The 25,460-nt window shown below is 48.4% G+C and overlaps 1 pseudogene; it reads right to left on the reverse strand.

Moving 5' to 3' along the window:
- Positions 1-599: 599 nt before the first annotated feature.
- On the reverse strand, positions 600-1,918 carry LOC101717259 (long-chain specific acyl-CoA dehydrogenase, mitochondrial pseudogene; annotated as a pseudogene).
- Positions 1,919-25,460: the final 23,542 nt, after the last annotated feature.

A 25,460-nucleotide genomic window follows, 5' to 3' on the forward strand; every position in this document is an offset into this window, starting at 1 on the left:
CAGTGGAAAGGCCCATTTTCTTTTTTTTTTTTTAAGAAGTTTTATTTTTAATTGATATATAATAACTGCATATGTTGATAGAGTACAATGTGATGTTTTTTTTTGAGGAATAGGTTCCATTCATTACATAAAAATAGGGGGTTGGTGTAGCATGGTATTACCAGTGTTCTAGGGAATTTGGAGCAAAACATACATAGCTGAGTGTCTTTAAATTCTAAATTCTATTTATTTTCCCCTTTACAAGTGCATGGTCAATGTTATTAATGTTTTTACAGTATGACAATATAAAATTAGTTCTGCTTCAATCCTAAGGATTTATATAATTAATACTTTTTAGAATTTTAGAGATAAATGAAATATTAAGGCTTCTAGGGTTAAAAAAATCTTTGACTTCTACATAAAAAAATTAAAAATTAGACTTTTTATGAGAAAATTTGATATTTTGGATTCAAAAATTTCTCTTCCTCTGTGTTAATCTGTATTTGATTTCTTTCTCTATAGACAGAGCACATAAAAAGCATGTGCCATGTTCCTCCTTTTCCAGTTTAGATTTTTGTCTTCAGTAGATTTAAAACCTGATCAGCTATAATAGATTCCAGGATGTGGGCAGATGCCTACGGGTCACGGACGACAGATCTTGCAATCAGTTCCTTCATTATTTCATTGGTACCACCACAGATTGGCTGAACTCAGGCCTCCACATAAGCTTTTGCAATCGGGTATTCCCACATGTATGCCCATCCTCTGTGGAGCTGTACACAATCATAGGCTACAACATTTTGTAGCTCAGATGCCCAATGTTTCACCATGGAAGCAGAGGCAGAGTCCAGATGTTTCGTTTCATGCAGCTGCAAACAGCTGTCCACAAAAGCTCTGGTTACACATATGTGTGTTTTTAATTCTGCTAGTTTATGCTCCACAGTCTGTATGTGTGCAACTGTTTTCCCAAAAGCATTTCTTTGCTTAACATAGTTCCTGGTTTCTTCAAACATGAATTCACAGGCAGAAATTGCCAAATCAGCAATTAACAACCTTTCCAGTGGAAGCTCTTGCAGAGGTAATAGAAGCCTTTATTCTCTTCTCCAAGTAGGGCACTAGCTGGCAATCGGACATCTTCAAAGAATAGTTCTGCAGTATCCTGGGCTTTTAACCCCATTTTATGTAGCTTCCATCCCTTGATAAATCCTTTCATTCCATTTTCCACCAGAAAAAGGCTAATGCCACGGGCAGGTGATCGAGCTTCATGATTTGTAACCGCGACTACAATCACAACATCACTTAACCAGCCATTAGTGATGAACACCTTGCTTCCATTGAGAATCCAATCACTTCCATCTTTTTTGGCATTTGTTCTTACTCCTTGTAAGTCACTCCCAGCCCCAGGCTCTGTCATTGCTATGGCACCAATACATTTGCCTGCAGTCATCTGGGGGATGAAGTGCTTAATCTGTTCTTCTGAGCCACAGTTTGCAATATAGGGCATGACAATATCTGAATGAAGACTAAAACCTGGACCTGAACAATTTACGTAGGATTGCTTCTCCCAAACAGCAGCTGCTGAGTACAGGTCACCACCAGTCCCACCATGACGTTCTGCAATGTTGACACCAAGCAGTCCCTGTTCTCCAGCTTTTTCCTAAAGCTCCCTACTCACTTCTCCAGCTTTCTCCCATTCTGCACGATTAGGAACCACTTCTTCTTGAAAAAACTTTCTTACACTTTCCCGGAAAATGTCATGCTCTGAAGAAAAGATTCTTCTAATTCCTATATCTGTAAATCTTTTAGCAGAAGAACTTTCTAGACATTCTTCCCCTCCAGAATGAGAACACTTCACAGTGGGCTGGCACCAGGTGCGGCAGGCGCCCAGGAGGCTTAGGGACCCACAGATGAGGCACACAGCCATGGCGGGACAACGAGGGGTGGCAGCGGGGCTGAGGAACATGGCTGTGCTCGAGGTTCCTCAGAGTCTCCGTGGAAGGCGCGGGGCGGGGCGGGGCAGGCCGAAAGGCCCATTTCCAATAAAATGAAATTTTAATCCATACTGATTCACCCAAATATATGCAGAGAATAAAGGAGACATACACAACATCAAAAATAGATTATACAGATGAGACAACGGTCTTAAGCACCACCACATCAAATAGTACAGGAAATGTGAATTACTAAGCACTCCGGTCAGCACAGATTGTCAGATTAAAGAGCAAATGCAGTTGAAAGGCCAGGAAACAGAAGAGCTAAAAGTGTAAGGATGGAAGAAGGCGCACAATCTAAACGCGAAGCGTAAGACATCTATCTGGGTATGGTGCTGAGATCAGGCCATCAGCAAGCAGAGAAATGAGACTGAAGCCCAGAGCCTGCCAGAACACCCCAGCGACTCTCCAAGGGGAGTGACATGGAAGTTGTCATGCACACGACACATGTATTTCACAGAGTCCCGTGGCACATGGTCATTCATGTGTCAGAAAAAGTGCCATCAACTAAACTCTGCTGTGCCATTAGGTATGAGGTGCACCATAAGTCCAGCGATGTTAAGATGTGGAAAATAGTGCATCTCTGTTGGAACTGATGGGTGGGGGCTCAGAAAGTCATACCTCAAATGCCTCCATGGGACTTCAAATTGAGAACAGCACACAGGGAGAGGGCTTCACCTGAAGTCCCTTTATCTACCTAAAGCCCAGATCTGCCAAAGAGGACACAACGACCCTCAAGTGGCCTCATGGGAAGTCCATTTCCCAAGGAAGACAACACCACCGAGAAGACAAGCTAACACTCCACACCTAGAGCCCAGAGGACTCATACTGTCCACTGTCCCCTGGGCTCACTGTCTCCCATAAAACCATTTAGTACCCTCAAAAATTGCCTGCAGGCCCCCACTCCCTTCTCCCCTATAAAGAGGGTCCCCCCACCCACCTTTGAGTTCCCTACTTTGTATAGCCTTGTGTAGCTGTGCATGCTGGGAAATTCTATGACTTTTCTCCTGCTAGTCTGTCTATCGTCAGTTTGTTTCAATTATGGGCCTCTCCGAGAGGACATTGGAACTGCTCTACAGAGAAACAATGGGCAATATTCTCTTCTACATAGCTAATTAGTTTCTGTCTCGGTGACCAACTTCAATTTGACCAGCGAAAAATAATCCCTTCCTTCTTGGAGGTATGGAGGGAAGCAATTAAATATAAAACCTCCTGCCGACCCAATGAGTTAAAAGCATTAAATCCAACTCAGATCCACATGACAAATGTTGAGGAAGTGGCTGAGAGAATGAAATACTATGTATGCTTTTGTATAGCCTGGCAGGTATAATCTATTTCACATATGTCTGTCATCTTTATGAGAAGGCAAAACAAAACCTCCCATCTTGGTGAGCGGCAGGAAGTGACGTCACAGAGCCGGGGTAGATTTCATCTCCTGCAGGGGCAGCCTTTGGGGACACTCAGATTGAAGGATGGTGCCCAGGTCTCTGAGGAAGCAATGCTGTTTAGATGCAAAACTGGCAAGAGGCTTGTGTAGTTTTAAAAATGACTCATTGACATCTCACAGAAACAGAGAACACATTTATAATTTCAAATTTTCTAAAGAAAATGTTAAATTGAAAGGAGAGGGGAAAGTTTTGTTTTTTTTTTGGTCTACTGGAGAGAGGGAAATTTGTCAATTTAATTTTAAAATTTGCATTTACTTACTCCTATAGACTTTCCTCTCAGGGCTGTATGTAGCCTGAGACCTTTCAGGGTGTTGTAGCAGCTTCCTAGGGCTGCCTCCCCAAGTGCCACAAACTCACCGGTGCAGGCACTACGCGCACACAGCCCTGGAGGCCTGAGGTCCATACTCAGGTTGCCCGAACTGAGCATCTTGACAGACACCCTATGTCCAGTAGGGGGGGAAAACATTTTCTTGCTACCCTCCTTAGGTTTGTTGGCTGGGGCCCCTATAACAAGAGAATAAGAGAAAATTGTGCACATTTATTTAACATAGGTTTCACACATTTGGAAACGAAGACTGAATGAATCGGTTAAACCCGAATATTTTGGGTAGTGGGTTTGATGGAGTGGAGGGAGACTTGGGAAAGTCTGACGGGGTGGAAGGAATGATGTAAATGTAGCCATTTAGGGAATTAAGCAAGGTTCGATTGTTTGGAGTCCTGTCCTCATCCCTTTACCTCCAGAGTTAAGGAGGCCCCTTTCCTCAGGGTAGAGGGAGGTTCTTACAATCTGCTTCAGGGCAAGGTTGGAAAAGTCTTTCTAGGTTTAAAGACCTGCTTCAGGAAAAAGGGCAGGGGAACGTCAATGAGGCTTCCTTCTTCTGCCATTTTCTCTGACTCTTTCAGTTTATGAATTTCAATAGGCCAGGGCCTCATACTTCAGGGTACTGTGTCTGGAACCCATCATTCCAAGGAAGGTCACAGCCACAGGCAGTGAGGGGCAGAGCTTCCACCTATATTCTTGGAGGTATAGTTTCATATTAATAAGTACCAAGGTGTACGTGGCTATTGGGGGCCGGGGAGTGTGAAACAGTTTCTTGTCCTGCCCCAAAGCCACTGAGATGTCGTCTCAGTGTCCCCTCGGACCCAGGGACACTCTTCTATCCTGTGTTGGGAGCCCGGGCTCCTTTGGTGACTGTAGAATCCAGCAGGGACTGTTCATCCTGCAGCCCCTGCCTCCCTGCAGCACCCCAGGAAGCAGCGAGGTCCCCACCACCCCTGTGGCTCTGGCTTGTCATATGGGGCTCCCTATGTTCTAGGAGATAGAAACCTCCCTGCCTCATCCTCCTCTTCCAGCATGAGCTGTCTTTCTGATCCAGAGGAAAGTCTTCTTCTTTGATGATTCTTAGGACAAATTGGCCATGCAGGGAGAGATTTTCAGGGTGATTTTGGCTTCAGTCCTGCCCCCTTCTTCCCCAGGGCTGACTCCAGCTTGAATGCCAGGAGATGGGGGGAGAATAGAAGATAGTTTAAGACCTCAAAACTGCATCCCCAGTGCACAAGAATTAAAGTGCAAGGAAAAAGAGAATGCCCCCATCAAGCAGATGTAAAACGCCAACGAGAGATCCATGGCTCTCCCCTCTCACCCACACAAACCTTCGTTGCTTGTCCCAAACCAGTCCCTTTGCCCGACACTACTGTGGGGAGAGCCGTTTCCACCATTTCTTCCTCTCCGCTGCCTTTCTTCTTCTCTTAGGATGGATTTTCCATCTTTTTTTCCCTGCCATTCACTCCTTACATGAAACTACCTCCGTCTCACATGAACACATGCATTTCCTTTACCTGGGTCCTTTTCTGTCTCTAACCTAATTATATCATGGAATTGTCATTCTCCAGACTGTATGCGGATAAAGTGTTTTAGAAGAAAGGGTGGAGGATTTGTGCCTTCCCCCTTCCTCTCTGCTGAGTGTCCATTCTGCTAGTCATGTGGTCTTCTGATGACTAACTGTCCTGGCTGTTCTGGCCAACGAGGCCCATCAGGTGTTCCGCTGGTGTTTACTTCGTGCTAGCAATGTTTTAATGGTTGGAGGTCAGAGAAGGGCAAAGCTGGCACAGTCCTGCCCCTGCTGCCCAGCATCCGTGGAGAAGGGTGCAGTGTACAGCAAAGAGCACTTCCCACGAGGTGTCTGCCAGGTTCCGAGTCAGATGATGTTTGTGGGCTACTCCAAAACAATGCAAAGACAGGTTCTGAGGTGCAAAGAAGCAGCTTGGGAAATGCCAGCGCACCACTGGTTTCACAGGGAGAGGACAAAGCCTGCGGTCTAGTTGGCGTGTCCCCTTGGTAATTTGGCCATGAACATGACAGAAAACAGTGGTCACCAAGGTGGCAGAGGACCTGAGATCCTCGGGAGGGTTTTCACTGTCAGCACGGCCCGGGTTTCTGCACATCGCACACAGACGAGGACCACAGGAGACATTCAGAAAGTGCACACCCACAGCACCCTCCTGTCACCTGGCTCGGTCTGCCTCACACGGCTGCCACGGGCAGTGACAGGGACACTCAGCTGCGGTCCCTGCGCCCTGTGCTCCGCAGCATCCAGGTCCAGTGGAAGCCGATGGAGAACCACTCCATGGGGACGTTGATGAAGGTCATGGAGATCCCCAGGGCGAAGATGACCCTGCGGAGGGGAAAGCGCAGGAGAGCAGGTTGTGCATCTGGGAGGAGGGAGGTGGACTTTCAGAACCGAGGCTGGTGTAGAGAAGTGGGCTATTACAAATTTCAAATCTCAATATGTAAAAACAAAAAACAAGGAGAGAAATAGCTACCATATCTTAATTTTGACTGAGAAGGAAAACCCTGTTGTAACAGTGGACCATTATGAGGTTGTTCACTGCAAGTGCACAGGAGTATAATTTATTTTTTAATATTATCTTGTATCCTGAAACCTTATTGAGCATGCTTATTAATTCTAATAAATTTTCTTAATGAATTCTCTAGGATTTTCTATACACAAGATTATGTCCTCTGCAAATAGAGATTGTTTGACTTTTTGCTTTTCAATCTCAGTGCATTTTCTTTTTCTTGTCCAATTTTCCTGCTCAAACTCCAAAGACAATGTTGAATAGAATGGGTGAAGGCAAAAATACTTAGCATGTTCCTGACTTTAGGAAGAAGGCACTTAGTGTCTCTGTCTCTGTCTCTCTCACCCCAGTAGACCCTCAGAATTCATGGGGTTTATGTTCCTAGAGCATCTTCGAATTGTGAAAAGCAGAGACTTCAGTTGTGGTCAGCAAAATGCCTATGAATGTCTATTTTTATAGTTGAAATCCTAAATATGCTCTGTCTCCCACAGTTATGTAATTTAATAAAATGCTATATTAATAAAGCCTTAGACGAGGGAGATGGGGGGATAGTTGGTGTCCACACCACCCACAAAGGTCCATACCCAGCCCACCAGCACTGATGACTGCGGCACAGGGACAGATTCGAGGGGAACTTCCTGAGAGCTGGCTGCAAGCCAGACCCTCACACCTGTCTGCCGGATTCCGATTCTGAGGGCAGGAGGGTCCATCTGACCCCAGTCCAGACCCACAGTCCCGAGCTCGGGGAGCCCCTGACTGTCAGCACAGAGCCCGGGTTCAAAGGTATGAGGAAAGGAGGGTGGACGGGATGCTGGGGAGCCCCAGGAAAGCTGTCGAGGAGGCTCTGAGAAGGACAGCAATCTGCAGCTTGTTTGGATTCAGTTAAATCAAACTTCCGAGCTGAGGGGCCCAGCTGGCTGCCACCTAAACCACCGCTGCCAGTCAAGCAACACAGGACCTGGGAGCCTGCCCTGTGGTGCAGATTGAAGGGCAGTGCTGTTTTCTGCATGGAGCCTGACGGAGACACCTGGCTGGGGATGATAAACACTTCGCCATGGCTCTCAGAACCCTCCTCGGCCTGGGTAGACGCTGTGTATTGAACACCTGCTCTGCCTGCTGACCTGGGGCCCATCCCAGAATCCTCAGCGGCCCCACCCCAAAATCCTCAGCAGCTAGTGTCTGATAGAGGACGTCATGAGACACCAGGCCTCCTGCTCCTATGTCCTGGGCCTCACCGATCAGTGTCTTGTGGCGAAGGCACTTCTGCTGCCCTGCCACTCCCCAGCTGTGCCCAGGCTTCTCACGGGAGACAAACCCTTCTCCTAACTGCACGGCTCCCTGCTCACATGCCAGCCCTCTGGGGTGTTTTCTTAATAACCTCAAGGCCATTGCTTATACTTGCCTCCTCTTCCCTGTCTTAATGCCCTTGATCATGGGGTCTCAGCAGTGCCACATCACCTTTGTAGTCCTCTGCTATGCTAAGCCTCTGGATCAGACCCATGTGGAAATGAGCCAGTGCAATAGAATTGCCAGAGCAGTGGAAAGAACCCAAGACTTAAACGCAAGCTGGGATCCATTCCCTGACTCGTCACCACTGAGCTGCGAGACTGTAGGCAAATCATCGCACAACTCCATACTTTGGCTTCTTCATTTGCCAAGTGCTCTCTGTCCTTCCACCATAATGCAATGTTGCATGTGTAACTCTATATTGTGTAATGATATGAGATAGCATAAATGAACAGCATTTGAAAAAGTCAAAGCACTCAGGTGTTTAACAGCAATGAGCAAGTTTTTTGCCTTGGAAGACAAAGCCCTTTCCTCCAGGGTGGTTAAATAAATAGCTCAACTTTTCCAGAGAGGCTGCCATTGTATGCATTCCATTAGGTTAATGTCTATTAAAGTGAGTGTCCAGTGTGAGCCACCACCCTTGGGTGTTAATGATTTGCCTCTTAGAACCAAGGGTGCAGAGTAAGCACATATCCAGAAGTCAAGCTCTGGCTGACCAGACTGAGCGGCTCAGGCCCACTGAGCTCACCTCCCACGTGGCAGCTGTCGATGGTGGACCAAGTCCATGTGGCTCAGACCACTGGTTTTCCTCCTTCCTAGGCCTCTCTTCCTCCTGATCCTATCTACACTGGTGGAGCTGAACCTGCTCAGCACCTGAGTTCACCTGCAGAGGGATGGAAGTGGATTGGTCCCAAAGAGAGCAGCATGCTAACTTTACTGTCACTGGGAAACATATTTGACAAACTTCTTGAGTGTCTTTGCTGGTATCACAGAAAAGAGTTTTGAAGAAACGCTCCCTCAATTATTATAAGCACCCTTTGAAAAGTTAAAATAATGAGTTCAAAATGAGAAGAGGAAAATGATGAGGCTGCATAGAATGTCTACTGTGTTTCAGACACAGTGTCAGTGACATCTGTTTAGTCTTTTTAGAGTTTAATCTCAAATTACCCATAAATATAGCACTTTTATATATACAAGGTTTAATACACCAGCTATTTCTACCAGGGTGATCAAAGGAAAAATTAGTTAGCTAACCATCACCCACCCTAACATGTTTTTCCTATCCCCCGGAGGCAGCTGCCTTGAGCCTCTCAGCAGTGTCTTTGCTTATTTGTCTCCACATTCCTCAACATTGTGCTCATACTACAATCTCTCCATTGTTCATCTTACGTCTTGACTTCCAGCTATGGAAGATGGGGATTTGGTACACACACACCATACACTTTCCTTCTTAAAAGATAGTATTTGGTGACATCTGTATGACCAGGGAAATTTTATTCAGTTGAGCGGTGTGGTGTACATATTCCTTTTTGGCTTGGTAGCCTTGAAATCTTCTTTTAGTCTTTTCACTTCTGCTGCTTACTTTTAGATTTTTGAGTGCTCCATTTCACTGTATGAATGCAACTTGTGAGAATAACAGCCAGCACTTACTTTTTGGCCCCAACAGAGTCTTCTTTCTTTGGGGGAAGGTTAATGATAGTTATTGTTCTCTTTTAAGTTATGCTTTCCTACACTGTTGGTTTTCTCTGAATTTTCTTACTTAGTATCCATTAGTTTTGGTCTCCTGTGTTCAGGTTGGAGGTGTCCTTCAAGTGTCTGCCAATCTCGGGATGTCTGCCATATTGAAAAGCAGGATGTTCAAAGGCAGAGCGGAGGTTTGGAGGAGCAGGAGCAGGCAGTGGCTTTGTGACCAGCAGGTTGGGGTCAGCATGTCAGTCTTGGCGCGTCTTTTCTTTTTGGCCAGTCAACTCGGTCTGAGGAGAATCTCTGCCTCCAGCCTAGAGACCGTGTGCAGGAGAGTGTCAGCCCTTGGAGAACCCAGTGAGGGGTGCTCAGAGTTCACCGCGTGGAGTTACACCCAATCCCCCATTTCCAGCACACCAGGAGATGAGGTGGGAGATGAGGATGGTGAGAACAACGGTGCATCTAGACTGTGCAGCTCCCAAATAGAACATGGAGTTGAGACTTTGTCGTGGCTAGGTCTGAAGGGTCCCCAGAGTCTACATGCTGAAGGCTTAACCAAGCTTTCAACACTGTTGGCAAGGGAAGCAGAGGGACCTTTAGTAGGCGGGACTTAGTGGGGGAAAGTTAAGTCTTGCAGGTGTGGCCTTGAAGGGCATAGGCTTGATGACTGCCACATTGCTATAATGCTCTAGGTAGATGGACGTGCAGTTACTGAAATGGAGACTTCCAGTAGAGTAAAAGATTGGACTTTATGTCAATTCCAGTTTAAATATATTAACTCATTTCATGCCATAACTCAATAAGTGCTATTACCCTTAGTATTAAGGACTATTGACATCACCTTTTTTACAGAAGAGAATGAAAACGTCCAGAGAGATCAAGTAACTTGCACAGGATCACATAGCCAACAGTAATGAGTTTTAAATGCACAAAGCCAAATTTCAAAGTCTGGCCTCTTAACCACTACATTATTCCACCTTTTGAAAGAGCAGATCTGGGAGGAAGGTCAGAGCTCTTTCCATGTCCCCATATCCTTCATTCCTAAGATCAGAGGCCTCAGTCAATGACTTTAATATTGTATCCCCAACTTTCAGCAATCAGTGGTTTTCCTTTGCTAACTCTCTCCCAACCCTTCAGCTTCTCCAGCTTGGCCCACACCTGTCCAGCATTTAAAGGTACTCGATGCTGTGTTCTATTTGCAGTATCAGGGCAACACACCCATCTGTGAGACACAGTACCTGACACCCATAACTTAAAGGAGTGCATCTATTTGGCTCATAGTTTTGAGGAATTCATTCCATGGTTGGCTGGCTCCAAGGCAGAAACATCATGGTGGAAGCACATGGTGGAGCAAAGATGCTTAGTTCATGGGTGCTGAGAAGCAGAGCAGGAGAACAGTGCCAGAGAGAAAGGGGTGGAGGAATTCCCAGGTCACCTGGCTGTGGCCCACCCAGAGACACCCAGAAGTGTGCCCCACCAACCCTCTGGGCAGATCCCAAGTTCAATCAAGTTGACAGTCCACCCTGACCATCACATATGCACAAATAATTGTTCTTCTAATAGCCCTTGCTAAGTTGGTATCAAATATAGGAGAATAATTTTCAGTGTGCTATGGCTAATTTAAGCCACAAACATTTTTACTCTTTGGGTACAAGACAGTTTCAGATTTTAACTTATGTCGTTATGTCTTCCATGCCATGATTAAAAGTTGATGTTTTTTCCCTAATACCAGAGCAGTCATTCAAGTAAAGTCTTTTAGAAAATACCCAATTGTATTTCTTTCTCAGAAAGAATAATTTTTATCACCATAAGGAGGAAAAGGCCACAAGGGCCCTTAACCCTGAGATTAGGTTTTCTCTGATATTTATCTCTTCCCCCATCTTCAGTGTCTGATCAAATGTGCAGAAGGAAAAGGAGGTGGAAGAACAGAGGGACAAATTCCAGGGAGAGGTGGAAGCCACTCCCACATTTCCTAAGGAGCACACACTTTCCTTCATGTACTCAGTCACTGAAAAAGTTACAGAGCTCTTCCTGAGTCAGACACTAAGGAAAACAGATGCTAAACCTGCCATTAAAAATGAGTTCGGACCCGCTGTCTTCATAAATCATCATCAAGGATTAGTTGGCCACAGTTCCAAAGCACAAGGATTCTTCAAATCAAAGCTCTTCAGAAGTTTGCAACTCATGTTTGATAACAAATCTGACAGACTGGTCTGAGGTCATTTATAGATTTTATTCCAATTATTTAAATATATACCTTGTATTCTGCAACATTGATGTAAAATAGTAATATGTTAAGCTTATAGCATGCTACCCCAGACCCAAAAGGGGTGTTATGAATATGAAAACTGTGGCTATTGAAGTGCTTCTGCCTGTAAAAGTTTTCATGCACAGATTATGTGCCTATTTAGAGAGACTGGAGTATACTTATTGAGTTATCAGTGCCATGGAAATTGTTTTATAGGCAGTATCTCATTTTGACTTCAGGACAGCCTGGTGAAATAGGTGTTGTGATCCTCTTTTACAGATCAGGAAACTGGGCTTCCACAGGCTTAAAGAATTTGTAGCAGGAAGGGGGATGGGCAGGAGTCCATCTCACCCTGGTGATACTTGTGCATGCCACTTGGGGTGACTGAGGGCAGATTCAGGTGTCAATATGGTTGGTCATGTTATGGTTTGGATCTCACAGGTCCCCCAAATGTCTTGTGTCCCAGGCTTGGCCACCAGCCTGTGATGCTATCGGGAGGTGATAGAGCTCTTGGGAGGAGGGACTGAAGAAAGGTCATTGCGGGGGGGTGCCCTTGAAGAAGACATTGGGCTGCCCACCCCTCCTCTCTCTTCCTGGCCACAGTGGGTTGAGCAGCTTTACTGGCCATGCCCCCTGCCACGATATTCTGCCATTGCACAGGGCCAAAGGCCACAGGGCCAAGTGGCCACGGACTGAAATATCTGAAACCATGAGCCAATACAAACGTTTTCTCCTTTAAGTTGATTTAGCACAGATATTTCTTCAGTGATGAAAGTGAGCACAGTCCCTAACTCAGATTTTGTCATAGAAGACGCAAGCAATCCATAGAGCCAGGTTTTTAAAGAGTTAGAGAGGAGCGGGTGGAGGAGATAGAGATTTGTGTTGCATCAAGAGGAGGTGGGCTTGAGGCTGATTCTTAAGCAGCATGCAATCCTTTTGCTTGAGGCTGGTGAGGATGTTTAGTCTTCTCTGTGTGATGGAAGGCAGGCTCTGGAAGTGGCTTCCAGCACCTGTTGCCACGTGAGCAATGCCCAGTGGTTCTTGCTTACCATGTGGTGCAAGTGGAGGCTTGTCGGGAGCAATGCTACATAATTTTGGGGAAAAATCATCTGATTAGGCCTAGTTCTCCTGCCTACAGGCCAGCTATGGCATTTCGAGACAATTCCATTTTGGCCCCCAGTCACAACTGAGACCTCCATGATCTGGTGATGCTGTGATGCTCCAGGACCAGATTATACCAGCTGAAGACATCCTGGGAGGAACAAAATCTTCATCTGCATAGCTCCTCATTGATCTAGGAATTCTGCAGCTCTCCAGTCAACTGTTACATGTTTCTCCCCATGTACTGAGCTCTCTGTCCTGAGTCATTTGTTACATCTGTTTCTCCCTATGTAGTGAATAAAAGGTGCAGCAAGCTCTAGGACTTTTGTCTTTGTTGCCCAGAGCAGCACTGATCAGGCCCAAAGCTCAGCTTCTTCTCCAAGTCTCATTTTTTCTACCTTTCCTGTATAATAAGTTAATTGTGCTGGGGCTCCTGGGTGTGCCCCATTGGGTTTCCCCTGTGCAGAGGACCATAATATTGATTATGTCCAAATCAGGCTGAGAAGAGTTAACCCCACAATTGGCTTGTTTATAGAAATGAGTCCAGCTGAAGCCTACATGCTGACATCAGAGTGACTTGTACCCAAATTCCGTTTCCACAATGAAAACCTTCTGACTAGAAGGACAATGTTCTAATTACAGCCATATATTTTGTCTATTTTTTTTCCTAATTCAAGAATGCTTTGTCTTGTCCTTTATAAGCCTTGTTTACATTAATTTCCGTAGAAACTGCATGTAGCTTGCCTTTACCCCAATTGATTGCCAATAAAAGTCAGTGCCTGGGACTGGCTAGTGCCTCTGTTGGTTGCACTGGCATTGGTCATCCTGGCACTCTGCTTTCTCTCTCCTAGTTCTGTCTTTTAGTTTTATTTCTCAGGCCTATGTCATATATTGGGCAGGGTACTGGAACCTAACTGCAGGGGTCTCTGGTAATTGGAGCCCAATGTGGGGCTCTTAAAGCCAGGAGTGCTCTTTCTATTTTGCTTTATGCTCCTCAGAGCTTTCCAAGCTGTTCTCAATCCATTACTTATTTTCTCATTTCAGTTCTTTCCAAGCTGAGTGCAAACCATGATTGACCCTGAGTCAAACCCCAGGGCCCCACCTGCATCCCCAGGTGCACTAAAGCCAAGCAGTTGTCTTCATGCTTTTATCCCCCACCTCCTCCACACCTGTGATTGCAGCAACTCCAGCAGAGGGGGAGGCAGCTCAACTGCCTCCAGAGGGGAAACATTGGGCTTTGCTGTAATGATGGCACATTTTCTGAGAGAGGCAAGCCTGAGTTACTCTGACCTCGGCACATAGGCTTCAGGCAGACTCACTTCTATAAACAAGCCGATCGTGGGGTTAACGCTTCACAGCCTGTTTTGGACATAATCAATATTATGGTCCTCTGCACCCCTGGGGTTAGTAGTGGGGCTCTGGGCTGAGGACCTGTGTAGTGCACCCGGATACACTGGTTTCAAAGTTCAGCATTCAGGCTGCCAGCCGAACAGCCTATCCACAGCTGTCAGAAGATGGATTTTATTTGAGCAGGAAGCTTGTTTTTGTCTGGAGTGGCTGTATAGCACATTCCTTTCATATGAACAGGGTTTGCCATGGCTTCTCAGGGTTTGTAAGGGCAAGGGCCCAGCTTCCTATGGGACCTTCGTGGACACTGGGTTCTTCACTTCTGGGGTACAAGATGTTTCACCCCAAGTTTCTCTGGTGCTACATCTCTTTTTCACTTGAAAGTTACCTGAAAATTGAAAGATTTGGCTAATACTCTGGAATAGCAGAGTGCTATTAGTACTTCCATGGTGTTTTGAGGTGAAAAAACATTATCTTAATAGATGTTTAAGGTGATAAGAGAACAGACAAGAAAATCAGGATGGGCCAGACTAAGGCTGGAATCACAGCTGAGAACAGGAAAAGAAGTTTCAAAGAGGGCAGTCCCACCCACAGTGTCACTGGACAGGCTGAAGGTCACCAATTCTCGCCTCTCCACATGCCTTTGAGGGTTCTTTGAGCATCTTGTCCTTCTCTGTCTAAAGCAGGAGATTAGATTGTCTCTAAGGTTCCTTCTTACTGCATACTGCTTTCTGTTTAAGATTCTAAATTTAATCTCACACTTAAACATTTAAGTCACAAAATCAAGGCAGGTGTTATATATATATATTTAGCACCACTGAGCTAAATCCCCGGCCCAGGTTATATATATTTTTAAGTGGGAGCCAGAGAGAGTAGACTAGGGAGAGGATTATGCTGGAAGACACCAAGTGATGTGTCCATGACAGGAGACTTGGACGGCCAGGAGTTAAAGCCAGTTTCCAGCCTTGTTCTGGACCCAGGCCCTGCAGAGCAGCCCTGATATCTGTGGAATCTAATGAGCACTCCTGCAACATTCCTGTCCCCCTGCCAGGCTGGGCAGTTCCGAGTTAGGTCTTGGCTGCCAGCCCCAGGGTAACGACCACCTGGCAAATTAGAGATTCCTGCTCTGTGTGCACCTGCAGTGGAAAATTCCCGAGCTGTCTAGTTCCAGAGCCGACCCAAACAGAGCCTCCTTCCACCTCAGGTTTTTTCCTGTTCCTGCCCCGCTATGTGGCAATGAACATTCATTAACAGCAACAACTGAGGGCAGCTGGGCATCATGGGGGTCAGCGGCTATCTCTCTGGGCTCCAGGCCTTGCAAGTACACCTTGCTCTTTTACAGTTGGAGGTGGCTGAGATATGCAGTGGCAAAGAGACCCTAAAATCCCATGTGTGTGTCTGGTTGTGTGTAAAATTTCATGGAAATGTGGGCCGGGGATTTAGCTCAGTGGTTCCACCGCCTGCCTTGCATGTGCAAGGTCCTGAGTTTGATCCCCGGTACCAAAAAAAAAATTCATGGAAATGTCATAAAACTACGTGACTCACACCATGCTCACTTAACTACGTGGTCTCAGTCATGCTTGGTCTGATCACAGAACCAGCCAGTACACCGAAACCCCCCTAAAATGCCTCTGTGAGACCTATGGAAAAGTATAGTGAGTGTTTAAACGTTAAAAATTATTACAATAAAGGACTCACTGCCATTAACCCACCTTGGACTGCTCTCCCTTGTTGCAAATATACTTTGCCTATGATTCTTGCCTCTTTCTGAAGCAGCTCTGGAGGTCTCTTTCCTGAGTGTCTAAAAAAAAAGCCACATGTAACAAACATATTGAGCAACTGGAGGAAAGGTCATTAGCTTAGTAGGCAATCAGGTGTTAATCTGGGATGTGCTTAATGTTCGTTAGGGCTGCAGGTGCCAGAGGATTTAATTTCTTCTAATATCCTTGATATTTTTCCCTCTGTTTTCTCAGGAAGCACTTTACAAATACTCCTGCAGGTCTTCCAGCTATAATACACTGTTATTAAATTGGAAGCAAGGTACAGGAGAGGGAACAGTTCTAAAATCTTGTGTCCAAGTTTCAGTTCTTTAGTGGGCCTGAGTTTCTGAGCTTTAGAAGTGTTTCTTAGTCTTCATTTTAATTTTTTTCCTCCAGGCAAGCAGGAACACCACAGAGGCTGGCTTTGGCTCACTGCCCTTTGCCTAGGTAGATACAAGCCCAGTGGCCAAGTGTTTTCCTTCCCTGGAGCCACACACAGACTTTCCTGTCCTTTTCTAAATTAGCTTTGCTTTTATCTTGCACAATAATGTCTTTAAATTTGTGTGTGGCCTATACTGATCCAGTTTTATTTTTGTATAATAAAGTGCATTTCCCACTGCCATCTTCCAGCCAGACAGATAAAGGTGGCAGAAAGCAATGGGGAACAGCCCGGTGGGGGACACGCGGCCATCAGGAGAGAGCCTGGAGGGATGCAGGGGACGCTGGGAAGAGACACTCCAGACAGGACAGCAAGGCCAAGGAGGCACCAAGCCAAGGAGGCAGCTATGAATGAAACAGCCGTTGAGTTGGACTCCGTCCTAGAGATCATCGCGGTCCAATTACCTCATTTCCTAGGTGAGTAATTTGCCCAGGGTTACACAGCTAGAAGACTGCAGCACTGGGATTCAAACCCAGGACGAGGTCAGCACTGTTCTCCCAGCCCCAGGAGGAAGCCAGGTTCTGCTGAAGGAGGCCCAGCAAGTGAGATCTGAGGGAGGCCGAGTCCCCGGCTCCGTCTAACGTCCCCTGCCTTCTGCCCTCCCACAGGGGCGCACCCTGACATGCACCCAGTGCTCAGAAATCCCTCGGGGAACTGAACGCTGGTGTTGACAAGGGTGACGCCTCCCGGGAATAGAGTGAGGAGTGCTGATTGTGGCTGGAATGAGCTGCCTGCATAGTCTTCTTAATTCAATGAGCCAAATCTTTCTTTGGAAATGGTTCTGAATGACGAGGTCTGAGGGAGAGATCGTGTATGTCCCAGATTTAAAGCACGGACCTGACGACTGGGTCGGGCTCTCCTCGGGGAGGAACGCCGTGGGGAGTTGGTTGCAGGTGGGGGTCTCCCCGGGGTCCCCCTCACAGCATCACGCAGAGATTAGAAGTAAAGATGCCATGTTCACAGTCACAGGATGAGAGACAGGCATGAAAACATTGTAAAATGGGACCAGAAATACGGGCAACAGGACTAGTGAGAGAGGAGGCGGGGTTCTATTAGGCAGTACAGGCAAGGACCCAAAATGGGAGTCAGGAAGCCCAAAATGGAGGCTGTTGAGTGAGGGTCCCCGCCGGGGCGGGCACCTGACACAAACATACACCAGGTGGCCTGCAGCTGCCTGGGACCTCCCAGGGAGGGATCAGACAGACTGCTGACTCATGCCTGGGCCCTGCACGGCCGCTGGGTGAACATGGCATAGATTGGACCCTAACAAGTATGTACTCTTCTATAGGAGACTATAGGGCACCCTATAGGGTAGAGATTACAGTGGGCCCTTGACTTATGGACTCAACTCGTTCCTGAGGGCTGGTTGTAACTCAGGTTGGTCAATGAAGCCTCAGGCTCCTCTACTCAGCTTTCAAAGTCTCTCTCCTGTACACAGGCAGATCTCAGTGTCCTTAGAGAGACACTGGTCTAGGATTTCTCAGTGGACCCCACACAGGAAAGGAAGCTGTTATATTCCTTCCAGAACTCTTTAAGGGTTCAATCTGTATCTGAGACCATCTGGAAGCACAAATGTCTTGCATTCAGATCCTAACTGAAAACTTTGTAAGTTAAAACTAAAATTCTGGTTGTGACCCAAGTTGTTCATATGTCAGGTCGGTCGTAACTCAAGGGTCCACTGCATCTTGCTCACACAACAGCATGAGTTCCCTTCTAAATCTGTTAAATGCCCCTAGACAAAGATCCCTCCTAGGGCCAGGGATTTAGCTCAGTGGTTCTGCCACCTGCCTTGAAAGTGGAAGGACCCAAGTTTGATCCTTGGTACCAAAAAAAAAAAGAAAAAGAGCCCTCCTGGGTATCCTATTGCTGAATGAATAGCTTTCACTGTTTCACAGCAAAATCCTATTTATACCAGTAAGAACAAACCAGGAGTGCCTCCTTTTAAAAAATAAAGTTATTTTAGAAGAGAATCATTGGAAAGATAATACGGGAGTGTAGATACTTGGGTCTATCTTCGGTCTCACCATAGCTCAGGCCGCCCTAAGCAAGGGAGGAATTGGCATTTCCAAGTGTGTGTTGCCAGATGCAAAGGAAAGCGTATGACTTTGATTTTGTGAGAAAACAAATATTGGAAACTGGGAAGGCTGGAGAGGCCTGTTTTCCTGTAGCAAAATGTTTCCTTTTTTTGTTTTTTAAATGTCTGTGTAATTCTTCTTTTTTTTGGTACCAGAGATGGAACTTGGGACCTTGCACTTGCGAGGCAGGCGGTGGAACCACTGAGCTAAATCCCTAGGCCTTGTAGCAAAATGTTTGACAAAACTGTTTCCTGCCTAACATAGGGGAAATTATTGTAGAGTCAAGGTTGGGGTGGGGAGTGGAGTCATGGCTACATTCAGGAAGATACTACAAGAAAGAGGTGTGCTTGTTTAAGATCTGTGTGGCAAGCAGGAATGAAAGAGTTAGGCCTAGAAGTGGTGGCTCCCAGTAGGATGTAAGAGAAATGGTTTCTGGATCCGGAGTAGAGAGAACTAAGATGGAGGAGGCCGGGAAATCCCAGAGAGGAGCCTCCAGTCCAGAGCGAGGCCAGGGGGCGATCATCCACAGAAAGAAAACTTCGTCTAGGAAAGAAGTTTGGGTGTATCTGATACACAGGAAACTGGTTGGAAATAAATCAAAAGCCTGTTAATTTTCAAAGAGATTTTATTGCCCAAGAGACCATACACCTGGTCGAGAAAAGTCTGTGTAGTTGAGAAATGATAGGAAAAGCTATGGAAAGAAACAAGTTGTGCTGAGAGAGAGGAAGTTAATTCTTTAACGCTCGCACTGAATGTGGCCAAACATAAAAATAGGGAAGAAACTGCAAACAGGACCAGGGCCTCCCAAAGGGTGACTCGGGAGATGCTGCCATAGCGCAGGACAGTGCCCTAGTGAGGGACAGTGACCACTGGGGCAGCGAGCCATCCCCACGTGTGGGAGATTTCAGAACAGACAACGCCTCAGGGGCTCAATGTGGGGCTTTTGGAAGGTGACCGGAAGCGGGAGCCTCAGCTAAATTGATTATAGGAGGCGGGGCCTGTCAGAGAGGCGAATCGGTAGGGCCCTGACCCGGAAGTGTTTCTCTCCCTTCCTGCTTCCCGCCCATGGCGTGAGCAGCTCCCTTCCGCCAGGCCCCGTCGTGTCGCCCTGCCTTGAAACTGGCCGACCACGCAAGGACTGAAACTTCTAAAACGTGAGCCTAAGTTAAGTAAACCTCTCTTCCTTTAGGTTGTGAGTGTCTGGTATTCTGTTCCAGCAACAAGGAAAGTGACTGGGGCCTGTGGTCTGGGGACAGCACAGGGCGCTCCAGGCGTAGGATTCCTGCAGAGGGAACGTCTGTTTGTGTCACACTGACTCGGGTCCTGCCCAGCCGGACTCCGCTTCCTTCGGGGCACACATCCGGTCAGCATCTTTCCTGGACACAGAGAGATGGTGGGAAAATCTCAAACCCTGCCCAAGACACCAGTTCCTATGGTCTTGGGTCTCCATCCTCTTGGGTCTCTGTGTTACTGCAGCAGAACCCAGCCTGGCTTAACAAATGCGTGAGCTTTTGTGGATGTGAATGTTTTGCTCGGTGCTCTGTGTGTTCACTCATCTGGCCAATGAAATCCACCGAGGAGAGAGACAGGCCGAATCCCCGCCTCAGGCCGAGGATGCTGGGACTGAGAGAGCCTCTCGCCGTGTACCGAGCTGGAGCTGGGACGGGAAGGGAGGTCTGGCTCTCCGCGAGCCCCAGGGCGGTTGTCTGGGAAGAAAGAGGTGGACGTCTCAGCTGCTCCTGATTTGTGCGTGAAGCCCTGGGGTGTGGACGCGGATTGAAACCCAGTTCCTCGCTCACAGCTGTGTGCCGTCTTCCCTCTCAGACTTCATGACGTTCACGGCCCAGACATAACTATGACGGTCTGGCCGGGAGTAAGGAAGGCCCTGGCCTTGGAATGTTACACAGGAAGTCTAGAAATCAGGAGCGAATCTCTGGAGGTGAAAGGTCAGGAGGGCCGGCTCTGCCAATCACATGCTTGTAAATATTCTTTCTTTTCCTTTTACAAGGAAACCAATACAACTCTGTAGTTGAAGCCAGTGAGAAACACCGGGAAACTTTACAGTGTATTTTTGTACCTTTTTCTGTGTGTGCCTTTCTGAGATCAGTCTCGCTATGTAGGCCAGGCTGGCCTCGAACTCTCACTGATGCTCCTGCCTCAGTTTCCCGACGGCTGGGATGACAGGCGTGTGCCACGAGACAGACACAAAAGAAGTTAGACGTCTTGGGGCTCCTGAGGGGCCAGAGGCGGGGGGCGGTGGCCGCACCGGAAGTCGCCCCCTGGGAAACGGGGAAGCGGGAAGTCCGGACTGGGCGCTGGATGGGGCTGGAGGCGCTCGAGGCTGGGATCGCGTTCTCCATCTGTCACTTCCGGAGGCGGGGGCCCGGGCGTCACACCCCAAAGGTGACGCCGGGTGTGAACAGCGAGGAGACACTGAGGCACGGGCTCGGTTCCTGCCTCACCCCTGCGGGCTGGAGGCCTCTGGTGTCCGCGGAGGGGCCCGCAGGCTGTCGTTGGGATGTAGGATGGGGGCGGGGGGACTCAGCCTGTGTCACCGCAGAACACTTGACAATTCTGCCTTTTGTAAATCCCGGCAGGTTTCTAAAGGCATTTTGAAAACACGGAATTAAAATATGCTCTCTCCTTACGAAGTTAGTATTTTTGTATGCAGTTTTCTAAAATTACGTGATGAAAAAGAACCCATAGGGCTCAGGGGCTTGTGAGAAATCCCAGGGACCCCCACTCCCCCTGCACCCTGTCCCCACCCTGCCAGGTCACCGAGCGTCCGTGTGGTCCTGTGGCCGTCCACAGACACACAGGCCTTTGTCCCCGACCGGAAGCTGCCAGGCTCCCAGCTGCCCGCCTGACATGGGTATGGGGCCTGGTGACGGCAGCGGGCACAGCAGGAAGAACAAGCTCAGAGCTGGGTGTGGGGGGCAGGACTGCGAGCCTAGCACTCTGGCAGGCTGAGGCAGGAGGGCGGCAAGTTCCAGCCCAGCCTGGGCAATTTAGTGACTTATATGGAAACTAGAAACAGCGGAGGATGAAGCTCACTGTGAGGGCCCTGGGTTCCACCTCGAATACTGAGAAAAGAAAAAATAAAGGAGGGAAGGAAGAAAGAAAAGGCAGACAGGCTCTGGAGCCATGGGGAAATAAAAGCCCCACCTGTGCCTGACTGGAGCTGATCAAACGCCGTCCGTGCGCACAGCGAGCACCTGGGCGGGAGATCGGAAGTGTGGTCCAGCTAAGGCCGGGTCGCGTGACCCTGCCTGCCCCCCCCCCCCCCAAGGTCGCGGTCTCCATCCGAGCGGGCCAAGGCGGCCGCTGCGTGACTCGCAGTGGCCGGCAGAGGGCGGCGGAGAGCTGCGGCCGGGCGGAGCCGTGGGTCCTCGTGCTCTCCCCGCTACGGCCGACAGGGTTTGCACCCGGTTTCCTTTGTGACCCCCGAGTCTGCGTGGTCTCCAGGCCGACCGCCACCGCCGGACCGCGGACTGAGTGGGGGCGACTTGGACTAAGGAGCCGCGAGGCCACTGGGCCAGGGCTGCCCAGGGCCACCAGCTGCCTTGACCTCAGGGGCCTTCTGACCCTGTCCTCCCTCCCAGTTATCATCCAGGGTACCATGCAGGGTAATTATTTGGAAAAAAATATTTTGAGATTCCTACTGAAAAACAGAGTACATATGTATTGATGAGAGAAAGGAAGAAAAATTAAAAAGGAAATAGAAAAACTCAGAAAGAATATTGAGCTCTTCTTAGGTTAATAGAGATTTCCTTGATTATTAAAACAAAGAAAACCTTGGCAAGCCAGCTACATAAAAATTTAAAGGTTCTTTACCCCAGGAACATCAGCAACAGTAAAAAACAAGTGACAAATTGCAAAAAGCTTGATATACACAGTATAGCCATAGGACGAATATCTCAAGATATCAGAGGAAAGCAGATAACAAATCCGAACTGACACATTGGTCAGCTTTCCCGTCTCTGGGACACAGTGCCCAAGGCCCATGACTTAAGGAGGAGAGGTTATTTTGGCTCACGGTTTCAGAGGGTTCAGTCCATGGTCAGCTGCTCCAAGGGAGACACATCATGGCGGATGGCCATGGTGGACCAAAGCTGCTCATTTCATGGTGGTGGGAAGCAGAGGGGGACAGTGCTCAGTGAGACACGCACCCCCCAAGGCTTGGCCCAGGACCCGCCTCCAACAGGGTCCCCACCCTAACAGCACACTCAGACGGGGGCTTAAGTAGATCGACCCACTGTGGCTCCTGATCCATAGTTCCTCTTGCTCTTCACCAAGTCCAGGTGACAGTGAAGATTAACCGGCTCAGGTGCCAACCTGAAAATATGAACTTATGGGAATAAAGAGCACGTCCAGCCTCACTGGTAGTGAGGGAAGTGTGAAAGTCCACATTTTTTTCACCAAAAGTGCATCAGTGAGGTGTCAGTGAGTATGCAGAGGCGCAGGCTGAGGAGTGTCAGTAACAGGCAGGCTTTCCCACAGCCTTTATCACTGTCACTGTATCTGTTCATTCCCTATCCCTGTCCCCACCTGCCTGGCCAGGTTCATAGACTGCATGATAATAGTGACACTGATTACTGGTTTGTCTCAAGTACTTAGAATAGCACCTGACCAACTGTGAAGTGTCCAGCATATGCGTGATGAATGAATAACTGACCCCGAGACCATTAACTCTTCTCTTAAGAACTGATCTTTTGTCAGAGGTTGTGAAGTATGCCTGTAATCCCAGCCCTCAGGAGGTTGAGGCATGAGGATCACCAGAGTTCAAGGCCAGCCTGGACTGCATAGTAAGACCATGTTAAAAAGAAAAAAGATTTTTGTTGTTGTTGGTTTTTTTTGAGACATGTTCTCCCTATGCAGTTCAGGCAGGCCTTGAACTCACGGTGCTCTGTCTGCCTCAGCCTCCTGAATGCTAGGAACACAGGTGGGCACCACCATGCCTGGCTAGAAGTTGATCCTAGGGCAGCATTCAGAGATGAATAACATGATTTCTATCCAAGGACGTTTGTTACACCGTAAGTTGTAATAATCTTGTAAACCACTTTCATGGCCAACCACAGGAGGTTAGAGATAAATCAATCACAATGTGTCCTTCTGAGAGGCCACACTGATACTGTCACTGAAATTACGTTGTAGATAATACATGGAAAGCTGCTCTAGATGCAGCATGTTGTGAAAAGGACAGGTTCTGTGACAGTGTCTAGGAATTAACTTCCTAATTTACATTTCCTGTGAGCACAGAAAACTTGTGTCCCATGCAGATTTGAGTGGAAAAACTTGCGTGAGAACCCGCCTTCCTCCGGGACCCTCTCTGGGCCATGCGGTTATGAAAGATGTGAGGGCTCTGCCCTCACTCTGGGGCATTTTACCAAAGTTTGTACCCTGGACTGTTTTGCTTCTGAGAGCAGAGAGAGCCATGCAGCTGCCCCGGGTGTCCCCTGCCCGGGTCCTCCAAGGAGGGTGGCCTGGCCTCTCCCTGCTCCCCGCATCTCGGGCTCTGGTCCCCATCCTGTGAGTCCTGGGGTCTCCGAGCAAACAGCGCACCTCGGTGTCCCTGCAGTCCACATCTCCTGAGTCCGTGTTGAGGAGAAGCCCAGGTTCCTTCCCCACCTCCCGGTCCAGCCCCCCACAGAGGGGTCATCTCGGGCCAGGACAGGGACCCCACTCCCCACCATGGAGCAGGTGTGCGGGTCGCTGACTCCCGTCTTGGGAAGAGAATTCTCAAGATGCCTCAGGAAGGGCTGTGGGGAAGGATTCATTCCTCAGAAATTCAGAAAGAAACCGAGTGGGCCCTCGGGAGAGGACCTGGGCATGCCTGTGCATCTCCGGGAGAGGGTGGCCCGTCCCCTGGAAGGGTGTGGCTGTTGTCTTTTTCTGATGGATAATTTAAGCATTCTTTGAATTCTTTGGGCCTGTTCCTTTATCTTAGGGTCAGGCTCCTGCTCTTTACTTTCCCAGCTAGGACAAGGTGTGGCTCCGGAGCAGTTCGGGGTGTGGTGGACGGGCAGGGGCCGCCCGGGTGACTTCCAGGGCAGAGGTTGCAGTCCCTTGGAAGGACAGTGCCCTGGCTTGGATTCCCTGTCTGCCTCCTGCCTTTGATCCCTCTCTCCCCCTCAGGGTCCTCTAGTGCGCCTTCCATTCTGCAGGGCCCAACACTTGGCAGGAAGCTCACCCTGGACCCTGCGGCCTCTACAGTGAGGAGGGGTCCTGGATCCCTGGGAGAGACACCCCAACCTGCCTGACTCACCCCACGAAGGGCTTTCCATGAGCCAGCTGGACGAGGACTGGAGCCCCAGGGAGAGAGGAAGTGCGTGGGCTCGGCTCAGTTCCCATGAGTGGCCCACAGCGGATCTGGCGGTGCAGGATCCGAACACACAGCCGCCTGCATGGTCCTTGGGACCGGGGCCGTGAGGACTTTGGAAACCACCCAGTTCAGGGCTGGCGGATCGGCAGCTTTCCTGGGGTCTCCGTGCAAACCAAGCACCTCAGCCGCGCTCCAGTCCTTGTCTCTGACCCACAGGGCCGGACCGGCCAGTTCCGCAAGGCCTTCGGGTCTTGACTGCGGTCCCGTCTTTGCTCCGATAGCTGACATTCTCCCTTTGGCCACAAGAGGGCAGACACTCACCACGGTGGAGCAGGATGGACGCGCAGCTCCCAATAGGGTCATTTGGGTCTCAGAGCTGGTGCTGCAGAAATGCTCCCGCAATGGCAGTGAGCGTGGGCGACCCGGCCGCAGTGCCCCCTTCAGTCGCATCTCAAGTCACTGCATGCTCCGGGCCGCGTGTCTCGGAAGTGACCTGTGTTCTGGCTTCGTGGGTGACAGGGCAAATGTATAAGTTATGAAGTTACATATCTCACACACACACACACACACACACACACACACACACACACTTCCCGATTTCGTTCGCTGTCTGTGTTTGTGGAGAGGACAGCTGGACCCAGGCAAGTCCAGGCCGGAGAGGGTTTTCAGTTCTAAATTCTCCAGTGACTGAAGCCAGGCTGTGTCTCGTTTGGAAAGGATTTAACTATTTACACTGTCATCAATACTTATTTTTATTTTATTTATTTATTTATTTAGGTACTGGGGATCGAACTCAGGTCCTTGTGCTTGAGCAGCAGGCGGCGAAACCACTGAGCTAAATCCCCGGCCCTCAATACTTATTTTTAAAGCTAAAGACATACCTCATGTATTGAATTGGTGCGTGCGTGAAGTAAAATCTAC

The sequence above is a fragment of the Heterocephalus glaber genome, unplaced genomic scaffold (assembly GCF_053883595.1).
Source record: "Heterocephalus glaber isolate CG9 unplaced genomic scaffold, H.glaber_assembly_v1.0 deba00001442, whole genome shotgun sequence".
NCBI classification, from domain to species: Eukaryota; Metazoa; Chordata; class Mammalia; order Rodentia; family Bathyergidae; genus Heterocephalus; species Heterocephalus glaber.